The following is a 12,878-nucleotide window of genomic DNA, read 5'->3' on the forward strand; positions in this document are numbered from 1 at the left end:
AACATGTGTCCCTCCAAGTGTCTTTGTTTGTCCTTCATGTTCTTACATCTAAATAAATATAAATACATTTAAAAATATATATTGAACAGTGAAGAGCGCCGACGTTTAGTGTCAGGTATTTAAGCATCCAACACGCAGTGAAATGCAGAACATATTGAAGCCATTTATCATCATCGCAGCTCATCCGCCTGGGAATTGAAGCCTCTGGTTTCTAAAAGACCATTTTATCGATGGAGTCGAAGTAAAACCAGTGTCCAGCTGAGAGTCGTCACAGGGTTCAGGGGGTTCAAAGGCCGTCACTGCAGTAATTGGTGTTGCACCTTACGGCGCTGGTGTGTCGACCGACTGACAGCAAGATTGATGGTCTGGCGCCGTGTGTGATGACATCACGATGCTTCATCGCAGCAATACTGGTGGGGGCGCCGACGTTCACTCCGGAGGAGGGAGTCACAGGAGCTGCGACTCATTCAGGCCCGCAGTGTTGGACGTGCAGTTCGTGCTATGAGCGTTTCTACTGCTGACATTCTCAGGTAGACTGTGAGTGATGGAGCCATTTGTCGACTCAGCAACGGTCGCTTGTTGTGGAAAAGCTGTCGTCATTTCTGTTGCAGTCAATGCTGCGGCCAGAAGCTTGGATATTTGATTTGCTCCACACAAAACCAAACCTGGAACTCTCGACTATGAGGTGCAGACTTCAGAGTTCCACCAGCAGAGAATGAGGTTTGTTGTCACAGTAACAGTGGAGACAGCCATGAAGAAAATCACACAAAACCTGCTCATGAAAACAGCAGCAATGGCGCCATTATCCAGCGTTCTCTGGTCACTCTGCGTGTCGGTGACACAGCCACCATCATCATAAATGTCTGGCCTTCTCAGCAGGGAAGGAACAGTGACAGGGATGTTGTTGTTGGACCTACCACCATGCACAGTACAATAGCTTCAAGGACGCATTGGTGCTCTTGATGCACAGATTCCATAAGATCATGTTCTAACAGGGTCAAAGTGCAACCATCAGTTTCTTCCTTTTCACCTGGTGGATGTGGCTGTTGTTAACAGGTACAGCTGTAGAGTCAAGTGAAGTTCCTCAGAAGAGGCAATTTGGACCTCGGTGTTTCAGCCTGAAGACGATGCGTTTTGTTTTCTTTGTGCTCGCTGTTTTTCTTCCTTCTGTTGTGTCAGTTCTCGAGCAGGCTAATGAGGAAACAGCCTCAACCTTCACTCCCTCACTTCATCAAAGTTCTCCTTGTGCATACAGATGGGACCACCCCGGGCTGCTCCGGTCCAAGTCACCGGAGAAGCTGACCTGCGACTCGATAGGTCAATGAACAATGACATCATTAATCAAAAAGGTCAAAGACTTTCATGTTCACTGACTCAAACATCTCGCGATCGATGCTCCATGCCATTGATCTGAAGTTGTTTTGCTGCCTGGATTTGGCCTCTTTTCGTGTCTTCTGTCGTGTTCCATTCTGATGTTTTGTAGTTCAAGCATGAGGAGATGAAGTCGGGACGTGATGGAACACTTGGCGATGCCAGCACCGGGCTCCTTTGATGTCGCAGATGTAGGTCGGGACCGTGGATCCTGTGTAAAACATTTCAGCCCTGACGCTCTCCTGCAGAAACCAGTTGCATCAGAGAGGTCAAAGCGGTTAGCTTTGGCGCGTCGTCCTGTCAGCTGAGGTTTGTTCTGTCTCCGCGTGAAGGTCGATTGGTGAATCGTACGAATCAAAGTGTGAGGATCAAAACGAAGCTGGAGGACGATTTGCCCGCGCTGATGATTAGAAGAGGGTGAACTTCGCAGCTCGTTCCATAACTGCTGAGTCAGCATCAAACCAACTGTCAGCATTGACCGGGACGTGCGTCCACTGCGTCAAGTCTCAGTGTCAACCTCAGAACTGACATGTAGCAGCAGTGGGCTCTAATAAGAAGCAAAAGGAGACATACATCTGCGTGAAAGGACAACAACAAACAAACCACCGCTGCACTGCAGTTTACACTCATTCATCATGAGCGGGGGACGCAACATCAGCAATGCTTTTTTTAAATTGGATCTGTTTGGTAATTAGCTAAGCATTTTCAATTTTTTTAGACTTAGACTAGACTTTATGGATACCTTTGGGATGACTCCCTCCAGGAAATTTACATTTCCAGCAGCAACAGAGGCAATAAAGGCATGTGGTCAGGAAGAGCATCACACAGAGAATAAAATAATAATCATAAAAAATTAAAAAATAAAAATTCAACTAGATTAAAATAGGTTATTGCACCAGAGAGACGGTTATTGTGCATTGAGCAAGTGTCAAGTGCCCTTACTAAGTAGTGTAGCGTAGCATACTCTACTACTTCCACCCCTCCAAGTGAGGAGTTGTAGAGTGCGATGGCATGGTGTACAAAGGAGTTCTTGAGTCTGTTGGTCCGACTGTTGGTTTTGTCTTTGTCCACTCCTTTTCATTTCGGTGCATCACTAGTTGAAAGGGTTGGGGACAAGGTTTGGGTTAAGGTTCTGTTCATCTTACTGGGCTTTAATTTTTTTGGTTTGATTCCGGTTACCTCCAGAGTTTTGCCATCCGTTCAGCCATGCAGGTAACTGTTCTTCTTCTTCTGCTTTCAGAGTCGGTCATGTCTTTTCCTGATGGCAGACACGGCTCCTCCTCAGTGTTGAAGGGGCGGACACACACAGACCTGGGGGTTTCACCCTGCGCCACATCTGACCCTCTGTGAAGTTTCAGCCAGCAGAGAAACGTCACCATGAGCCGAACAGTCCCGCTTGTTCTTGTCCAGCGTGAGTGTAATTAAAGTGGCCTCTCTGTGTCTCTGCCAGCTGAGTCCACTCTCTAATTCACACTCTTGATTAAGCTCTTCTTCTGCCTAATCAAGGCCTGCTTTAATTGGGGCGGGTCAGAGAGAAGCTGGGAAGAGGATGAGGATGTGACAGGAGATTGTGGTGGGGGGGGGGGAGCACTGGGAGGGTGACGGCGAGGTCTCGTGGTTCCAGCAGGGATCAGGACGACTTGCTATTCTCATCTATTCCACACAGACATGGGAGAGATGGTGTGCTCCCAGAGACAGCAGGAGCTCAGGTCCAACTCAGATCAGGGTCATAAAAGTCTCACGGAGAAGACAGTTGTGAAAGAGAGTGTGTGGGAACGTGAGGATCCAGGTGAGGATCCACCAGCCCTGCCACAAGCAGGAGTTTGAAGTGTCTGCCAATCTTTCGTCCGATGATCCACTCATGCTTATTGTTGTCTTTATACCGTTCCTGAATATTTCTGTGAATGATTGTTCTACTTGATTTTCTTGAGGTTTTTGTCACTGTTTCCCTCTGATCATGCCAGACCTGTTTGCTGAGGAACTGATCATCCATTTATGCTCAATGTTACACACACAGCAGGAGCTTTCTGCCATCATTTCCTCCATATTTGTTTCCACAAAGCTCACAGATACGGACCAAACGGAGCAGTACCAGAGGAAACCATGGGGGGCAGTGTTGCGATACGTAGCTCTAGTGAGACAGGAAGAAGACATAACAATGGTGGAAACTCTGTCCTCCAGTGGCCATATATTTCACCTCCTCACTGACCACCGCCTCCTACAACGCTGCCTCTTTCCTCTTTTGTGCAAGAACTACATGATGCTTCTTGCGCAGTCGCCATGTTGGTTTTGAAGGTTGTTATTGTCATAAACTTTTGAGTCTGGGCTGCTCCCCCTGGTGGATATATTGGTGAACAGCAACGTAAAGAAGCTTGGAAGCATGTGACCAGTGACGGGGACACGGTTTGAAACGGACCGATCTCACATAGTGTATGGCAAAAGTGCTATGTGTACAGTAGTGATGGGTAGAAGAGGTTTCATGAAACAGTGTTCTGATTTTCAGAGGCCAGCAGATGGCGCTGTCCTCACTGTTTCATCAAGCCTGCAATACTGTTTCATGTTACTGATCTACCAAAAAGTTGATAAAAAGTTTCAAGTCGTTTTCTTTTTCTCTTTTTCTCTTTTATTTATTCTTCATGTGGTGATCATGATCCTCTCGTCCATTTGATCTACCAAATAAAATGAAAGCAGATTTGGAATCTGAACGCTCAACAGTCACATTTTATTCTGGAAGTCTAGTTGTTCGACCACGTTTCAGAGACACAAAGTGACAATAGAAGAAGATGTGAAAATGTTTTTGTTTTTTTTTAGTCAGAATGAGGTCGTTCATCTCAGCACACATATCCAATTCACTTAGCTGAAACCATAAAATAGATAACAGACTTGGCTCAAAACTCTAAGGGACTCATAAAGCAGGTGCTGGGAGGCTGGCGGAAGGGAGCGGAACCACCATAAAACACAGGGAGCCTCGTGTGGGTCGAGACAGGAAGTAGACATGTAATGAAGTATCCTCAGTCCAACACTGAACACAAGACACGCACTGAGAGACCGTGTCTTTAGAAAGTCACTCAAGACAAGTGCGATGAGTCTGACACTGCAACAACATTGGAATGCAAGAGTCTCGTCCACATGATAGAATGTGTTTCTGTCTGCTGTGACCAGAGCAGGTCCAGAGATTGGGGGACAGTTCTGGGCATTTATGAATCCAAATAGACATATAAAAACCACAAAACTCAAATCACTTCCAACTTGGCCGATTTCCATGTAGAAGAAGAAGTGACCCAGTAGCCACTGCCATGAACATCAACGCTCCACTTCAGTTTATGCACAGTTGCATTTTAAGTTCAGTGTCATTGAATCCTGGCAGCCGTGTATCAGGTCGGAGCGTTTCTGAGCTCAGGTCACCTCCGACTGCAGCGGACGCCGGTTCCCATTCAAAGCTCAGACCACAACCTTTTCAGGCTCCGATTTCTCATTAAACTGCATTCAAATGAGCGGCCCTATTAAAGGCGCTGCGGGGTATCAGCGGCGCCACAAGGACGACCACACACAAACTGCATGCAGCTCAGACTCATTTAAATGTGATCATAAAATCGCATTTGTTGAGGGTCGCACCACCGCACTGCAGTTTACAGTCATTTATCATGAGTGGGGGACGCAACCTCAGCTTGAGGAGGGGCCCAATTTTGAAAGAAAGAAGCAGCATTCGACTTCTGTGGCGAAGAGTCATGGAGGTCGATAAGTGGTGTGTGTGACATGATCAAACACGCAGCGTGAACCATGAGTTTCGCTTCGGATTGCGATGTTCCACAATGTGTTTTTTAGATGCAAAAGTGCCCTGCACTTACATACTTCCCGAGTTTTGCCATCCGTTGACCCATGCAGGTAGCTCTTCTTCTTCTATGTATTTTCCTTCCCTCCCTCAGCTCATCCTTCTGTCTTCTTGTGCTGGTTCACCAAGTGTGGTTGCTCCTGGTTACCAGCAGAGTTCCATCCACTCACAGTCTCTGACTCCACAAGTGGACTGGTTGACCCAAACACAGACCTGGGAAACGATCCACCCTCTTTCATGAACATGTGTTTGGGGACAATGAGTTCAAATTACTAAAAATCAAAAGCCTTTTTCCATTTCATTTTCTGCAGTAACAAGACAAACAGGCTGTATAGGAACATGCCGTACTTACAAACATGCACGGACATGACAGGAAGACAAACACAAGCCGCTCAGCTCCCTGGGCTCGGCCATTTTGCCACCCACCCTGTCCCTTCCAACCTCATTAGCTTGATCCACAGCTAACACATGGCACTCGCACACACACACACGGCTCCTGCTCATGCCTCTCTAAATCCAAGTTGGATGTCACGCTTTGACACCAGGCTCCGAGTCCCCAGGTTTCCTCCCTCATATTCATCTATTATAAGATCAATAAAGGTGTCTGTTACGCAAGCTAAGCTTTGCATGTAGGTTTCTGTGTCGGCCCTCGGCGCACACGCGCGCACACGCACACACGCACACACGCACACACACACACGCACACGCACGCACGTGGGTCCATTACATGGGCGAAGTAGACCAAAGGGACTGCTCTACTTTACTGCCGTCTTCCTCAGAGACGCCTGACATGTTTTCTCACAGCAGAGGCGGTAATTAATCATCTCCCCTCCTTTGTAGTGATGCGCTCACCTCAGATGAAGAATCAGACCTTTGTTCGTGCCAATATTCAGGCCCAGACAGAGCATGGGACGGAGTCAGCACACACATGTCGATATACGTCAGTGGCGTGAGGAAGATGGATGCAGCTGTCAATGGCAGCTGAACAGATGAACGTGTGAAGCCTCAACAGCCAAACGTGTGTTGGGTCACTCCGCTCTGTTTTCATCAAAGTTAAGTATGCAAACGGGCCAGCAGCTACTCAGCCGTGGAAAAAACAAAGTGCCAGATCTGACTGGCTGCAACGCAGACCTGTCATGGAAGTGATGGTTTGAGATCACAAACATGACTGAAGAGTAGGAGACTGAGCCTTTCCTGGTTCCCAGCAGGGCATGAAGCCCCCCAGCTTCAAAGGCCAGAACAATAGTGAGTTGTAAAAATGGCGGCCATTTGTTTTTTGTTTTTGCTTTGTCTGTGTCGGACACAGTAGTTAGTAATACCGGGGCACCACAGGGAACTGTTCTCTCTCCACTCCTCCTCACCATTTACACTATGGACTTCAACTATCGGTCAGAGACCTGCCATCTTCAGAAGTTCTCTGAGGACTCTACCATCGTTGGATGTATCAGCAAGGGTGAGGAGACTGAGTACAGGGCTGTGGCCTTGGTGTGAGCTGAACCATCTGCAGCTCAATGTGGCGAAGTCCAAAGAACTGGTGGTGGACCTACTGAGGACCAAGTCTCCTGTGACCCCCGTTTCCATTCGGGGGGGTCAATGTGGATATGGTTGAGGACTGAAATATCTTGGGGTCCTCATAGACAATGAACTGGACTGGACTCGGAACACTGACCTTTACAAAAAAGGACAGAGTCGTCTCTATTTCTTAAGGAGGCTCAGGTCCTTCAAGGTCTGCAGGACAATGCTGAGAATGTTTTATGAGTCGGTGATGTCCAGTGCAGTTCTGTTTGCTGTCGTTTGCTGGGGCTGCAGATGAACGGTGGTGGACACTGACAGACTCAACAGACTCATCCGCAAAGCTGGTGATGTGGTGGGGGTGACACTGGACTCCTTGGAGACGGTGATGGAGAGAAGGATGCTCCTGAAACTGAGGGGCATCCTGGACAACATCACCCACCCCCTCCATCAGCTCCTGGTCCAATACAGAACCACATGGACCAACAGACTGAGACGACCCATCTTAAAGACTGAGCACCACAGGAGCTCCTTTCTCCCTGTGGCAATAAAAACGTACAATTCAACTCTGAAAAAAATCACAACGAAGGATTCTTCTTAAACTGCATTTTCTTGCACATTGTTCACATGGTTTCTAAGCTCTTTAGTATAGCTTTGTTTTTGCACATTATAATATTATTTATTTTTAATTTATTGTGATATGTTGAGTACAGAGCATGTTACGAACATAATTTCCCTTGGGATTAATGAAGTTTTTTTCTGATTCTGATTTTCTGTCCTTCAGGAGTGGAATCTCACGCAAGTAGCTTTAAACATTGAATATTTTTGTTTACCAGGTTAAAATGTTTCCGTAGGAACGGCAACGAGGACTGGCAAAATGGCCAACGCATCACTGCTGCCACCTGGTATTGACATCACATCCTGCAGTAACAAAAAATCCATTGAAGGAGTTGATGGTATTTGACCAACATTCCTTGGTGTGCTGGTCAAATGTCGCCGTGAAGTGGTATCCGTGGCCATTTTATGACTGTGAGTACTCAAGCTCTAGTTTTGGACCGATATCTGATACTGGTGTATCCCGAAACGTTTACAGTTTGAGAAACCTCTATAAAAATGTGTTCTTGAGTATTGATGCAATATTTTAGTGAAAAAATAGTAAAATCAGGCTGAAGCTCATTCATGCTCCCCTGCCGTACAAAATTGTATTATTGCTGTTCACTGATATATCCAGCAGGGGGAGCAGCCCGGAGTCAAAGGTTCATGACAACAACACACTCCAAACCAACATGGCGACTGTGGAGTCAGCCTTGATCCTGTAGCTCTGGCACAAATGAGGAAACGGCGGCGACGTTGTAGGAGGCGCTGGTCGGTGAGGAGGTGAAATATATGGCCACTGGAGGACGGAGAGTGTCCACCATCGTCTTCTTCATGACTGAACACAAGAAGCAAGGCTCTGTCCATATCCGGACCCCCATATGTCATCACAAGTCTATATTTCCTGCAGTCAATGCATCCTGTTTTAAATACACCTCAAGGCTCTTTGTCCAGTTTTTATCTTCACCCAAGCAGACCCTCTAAAATCCATATCATCTGCCGTTAGAGCTGTAATGCCTCCATCAAGTGCTCGTAAAGTTTGTAGACAAACTGCTCGGTCACGGAGCCCCTGTCGCCTCCCTGGCAGTGGTGATCTATCTTCAATTGTCCTTGCCAGTAAATCCTTTGTCACGGGCTGCACTCCAATTACAGAAAACTGCTGGGATGTACAGCTCAGTTTACATCTTGTGAAAGCAGAGCGCAGGCTTTGCCAGAAAACTGTTCTCAGTGTGGGACCACCAGGACATCCAGGACCGGCCGGACTCCCCATCTCTCGCTCGTCCTCCCTTGGAGCCTCGCGGTTATGTTACGGTCGTGTTCCTCGGGACGTCCACTAATGGGCCGTCCGGCGTGACTCGGGCTCTCTCAGCACAAAGTCATTTTCTGGAAGGTAAAATGAATTGAGCAGCTGCTCACCAGGCTCCTGAGCTGTTAATTGAATCGCTGCTCCGCTGAACAGCAGTGGCTCCTGGATGTTTGTCACTTCCAGGAAAAATCACTCCTCAAAGACTCGACACTAATGAGATCCTGTTTATAGATCCTTTACCCAGTTAATGAGTGGAACACAAACTCTCAGTGAAAAAAAAAAAAAACACTTGACTTTTATGTCTGACCAACGCTGTGGACTCAAATGGATTATTGATCTCTCGGACCTTTCATGCCACAGAACCCACGCAGTGGTGCTGAACAATGTTACGGTCTGGGAACAAAACAGAGTGTCTTTCCATAAACATGAAGGTCGTGGATTCCAGGTATGGAATGCCAGGCGTGCCAGAATTTCATGAGAAAGAAGGGACTGGAAATAAAGGCATGAACTGGAAACCAGAGTCCTTTAGGGCACATGAGCAAAAAAAAAAAAAAAAAAAAAAAAAAAAAAAGTTTTGCGACACTTCACAAAAGTATTGCGAAATCTCGCTATACTAGTTTGAAGTGACGTCGTAACTACTTCCGGATCAAACCACCATACCGATGGCGAGTCAGCATCCATGGGAAAGTTTCATTGAATTTTATTTTTCGAAACTGGACTAAAATATGAGGACATACAGTCCGTGTTTCGTCACACGCATGGTTTTGAAATTAGTGTCAGGTCTTCCTCCATGACTCCTCTACTTCTCACAGCAGAATCAATTCATTTGAAAAGCGTGAGATGTTGCAAAAGTCGTCTGCTGGTAGTAGACAAAAACAACCGAACTCCCAAAAAACAGAGCATCTCTCTCCACCCTCACTCACTTGTCACCATTGAAGTCTTGAAGGAACAGTAGCAAACCCAGAACGTCACAGTATTGCAAAAATTCCTGTCATTCTTCCGTGGCTTTAGGGGCTCCGTAGGAAACAAAGTGGACATGTATTTCGAAATACTTAAAAATTGCCATAAATATAGCCGTCTATTAGCTTATAAGGACATAAATGTACATATAATTCTGGAACTCCTGACATTCCATAATTGACAGGAGGAAAAAAAGGCTTGTTGGAAATATGTGAGGAGGAAAAAGTGGAGTCGGTAAAAAGAGTTGTTGGGAATTGACTTGTTGGAAATGCGGGGGAAAAAAAAACGGATATGCATTTCCTTATCTATATTCTTATTTGTGTGTGCATTTATGTTCTTATAGGCCAATAGATGACTATATTTTTATGTATTTCAATATATATATTTCTACTTTGTTTCCAATCCCTTCTTTATCATCTCATTCTGGCACTCCTGGCATTCCATATTCCAGTGGTCGTGTTACAAGGGGAAGATTTGTGTAACGAATCAAGAGAAGGGACGTGGAGCGGAACCCAAACGCAAGTGGTGAAAGCCACAACGAGGCAGGAGCAAATTAGAAAGAATATTTAATAATTAAACAAACAAGAAAACACACAACGGAAAACGTCACCGAACTGGGAGAAACAGAGCAAACACAGAATGAAAAAACAGTAACCAAACTAACAAAGTCCAAACCGAAAGCGTCACCGAACCGGGAGTTAAATGAGCTAGCTAGCATGAGAGACCAAAACAATGAGAACCGGGAGTTAAATGAGCTGGCTAGCACACAAAACAACAAGCCGAACAGAGAGGGAGAGACACGCGACTCGGGAGTTACCACAGGGGAACGAGAAGTCCAAAATCCCAAGAAAGGGAAACAACGGGTGAGTCCAAGGAACTGGAAGTGACGATCCTGGGGAACAGAGAGAAGGTGACGATCTGGCACCTGTTGCTAGAGTCCAGGTGCTTAAGTACTCAGTTGATTAGGGGTTAATCGGCTCCAGCCGTGTGCCAGAGGAACAGAGGGAAAAAAGCAAAACATGGCTCAGGGACACTGAGCCAGGAAGCGGAGTCATGACAATTTGGATTGAAATAATAGTCATATGTACATCTGGATCAAAATATGGGGACTGGAAATCGCAGAAATGCCAATATGGATTAGATTATAACATGTTTAAGAGCATAATATATGAATTTTTCTTCAGTTGATTGCTGTTGTTTTGTGCTGTATACTGTAAGTGCAATATATTTCTACAGTTGAATGTAAAAGTACAAGTAACAGAAGGGTTTCCGTTCTCAAAACTTTGACCCACTTACCTGTCTTTCATTGGTTTGTCTCAGGAACTGGATTGACAGATGAGTAAAATAGTGATGGGCTCATGAGGCTTCATGAAACAGTGTCCTCACTTTCAGAGCCCACTAGATGGCGCTCTCTGCCCTACATTGTTTGGCTTTGAATAGCCATGTCATGACATCATTTTAAACCAAGAGCGCCACCTGCTGAGCACTGAAAAAGAGGACGCTGCTTCATGAAGCTTCATCAGCCCATCGCTACTGTAAGAATGAAGTGGGCGGGGCTTCAAGTCAGTGGAATGGCCGTGGTACTTGCCTCTGAAGGGCAGTTTTGTTGTTTGTCCACCTCCGGTCCGTAGCACAGCAGAATCAGATATTACCTGTCAAAAATCTGGGCTGTTTTGAATTCAGTCTCCTTCCTTCTGTGGAGAAGTGGGTCAAGCCTGAAGACAGATGTGGAACCTCCCACTTGTCCACCTACATATCCACCGGTCCATCAGCTTGAAGATCAGGTCATCATGGCAGTGTCTCCAAGGACCAGTGTCCTTCCATCCTGCCCTACTTTGCGACAGCTACACACACAATCCCAACACATGCCCTTCGGTACTGCCTGGGTAACTGCATGTACTACAAGTGCTGAGTGGAAATACTCACACAGAGACTGCCAGCCACTCGTAAGTGACGAATGTAACTGGCCTTTACCTTACGATCGATTGACTCGCCGCTCTCCTTCATGCACTAATTCACAGCCCAACAATATTGTGAGTCTAGAGGGAGCTGTGATGTCATGACATCTGCTTTTTCCACGCCTGGGGCCTGACATTTCCAGGCTGTTCATCGATCACAGAGCGTTGGTTGGCAGAGTGAGAGCCAGGAACCGGGCTGCTGGTGAGGGACAGGTGGGTGCTTCCTTCCATGGCGAGGAAGTGCTCATACAAATAAGAGTTTAATGGCAAGACAAGATGACTCTGGAGAGGTGGTGCTGGTCTGGGTCGAGGGCTGCAGACAGGTGGCCATCCTGGGAGAGAAGTTCAGCAACGTGACTGGCAGAACATCCAGTCTAAGCTTCATGTCGGGCGTGGAGATGCTCAGCTCCCGTCCCCTCCAGGGGTCGCAGCCAGATGTGCAGGTGGGACATGTCTCAGGGGAAGCAGTCCACCACATCCAAGTGGTACCTGGCACCTCCAGAGCTCCAGGGTGAACTCCAGCTCAGGGATATTTTCCAGGTGAGCCCATACGGAGTGGAGGAAGGAAGTGGTGGGATTTATCTCTGGTGTGTATTCAGTTGGAAAGCTGTTGTTGCCAGGTTTTTCAAATGTCGAAATGACATGCTGTGACCTGCAAAGTGGGACACGGAATCAGAAATAACTGGGTCACGATTGAAATGAAAGAGAAACGTATCTCTGAAGAGCACAAATAGCTGCTATGACCTCATTCATCAGAGAGAATAATATCACCGTAAATCTGGAAGCTGAACTCCAAACACTCACTCCCAAGACTTTCATCTCAGAATTGTTGTCCACGGTGAGGAAAACACCGCTCCAGTTCCACCACAATTCTTGAATCTCTTCTGGTGAATCAGCACTAACTAGTTTCTTGTGATGGGTTTAGTCCTCCAGATGTTCAGTCCTGAGCTGTGGCGACCGGTGGCGGAGGTGGTTTGATGTGCCGGCGTCCTTTGTGTCCTGTTGAGATGAAACCTGAAGCAAAACCTGAGCTCTCATGGCTGCCAGGCTCAAAAGGCGCCTCTCACTTTGGTGGCTTCATTGAAAACAGCGCCATTGTGTTCTGCTGTGATTATGCTCAACAGGCTTCAGGCCTTCAAAGGAGCGAAGCCGTCGCCCAGGTCTGTCGGAGCAAGATGAAAGGAATTATTTCCATGAAACCTTACGCTGAAAAGTGCTGACTCGACTGATATATATTCAATTCAGCCATACATTCGTGACCATTTATGTTCCTCCTGAGCTGGTAGATTCAATAGTTGTTTCATGACAATCTAAACCACGTGGAAGTGGATCATCTCAGAGCCAC

Source organism: Synchiropus splendidus, chromosome 7 (genome assembly GCF_027744825.2).
Source record: "Synchiropus splendidus isolate RoL2022-P1 chromosome 7, RoL_Sspl_1.0, whole genome shotgun sequence".
Classification (NCBI taxonomy): domain Eukaryota; kingdom Metazoa; phylum Chordata; class Actinopteri; order Syngnathiformes; family Callionymidae; genus Synchiropus; species Synchiropus splendidus.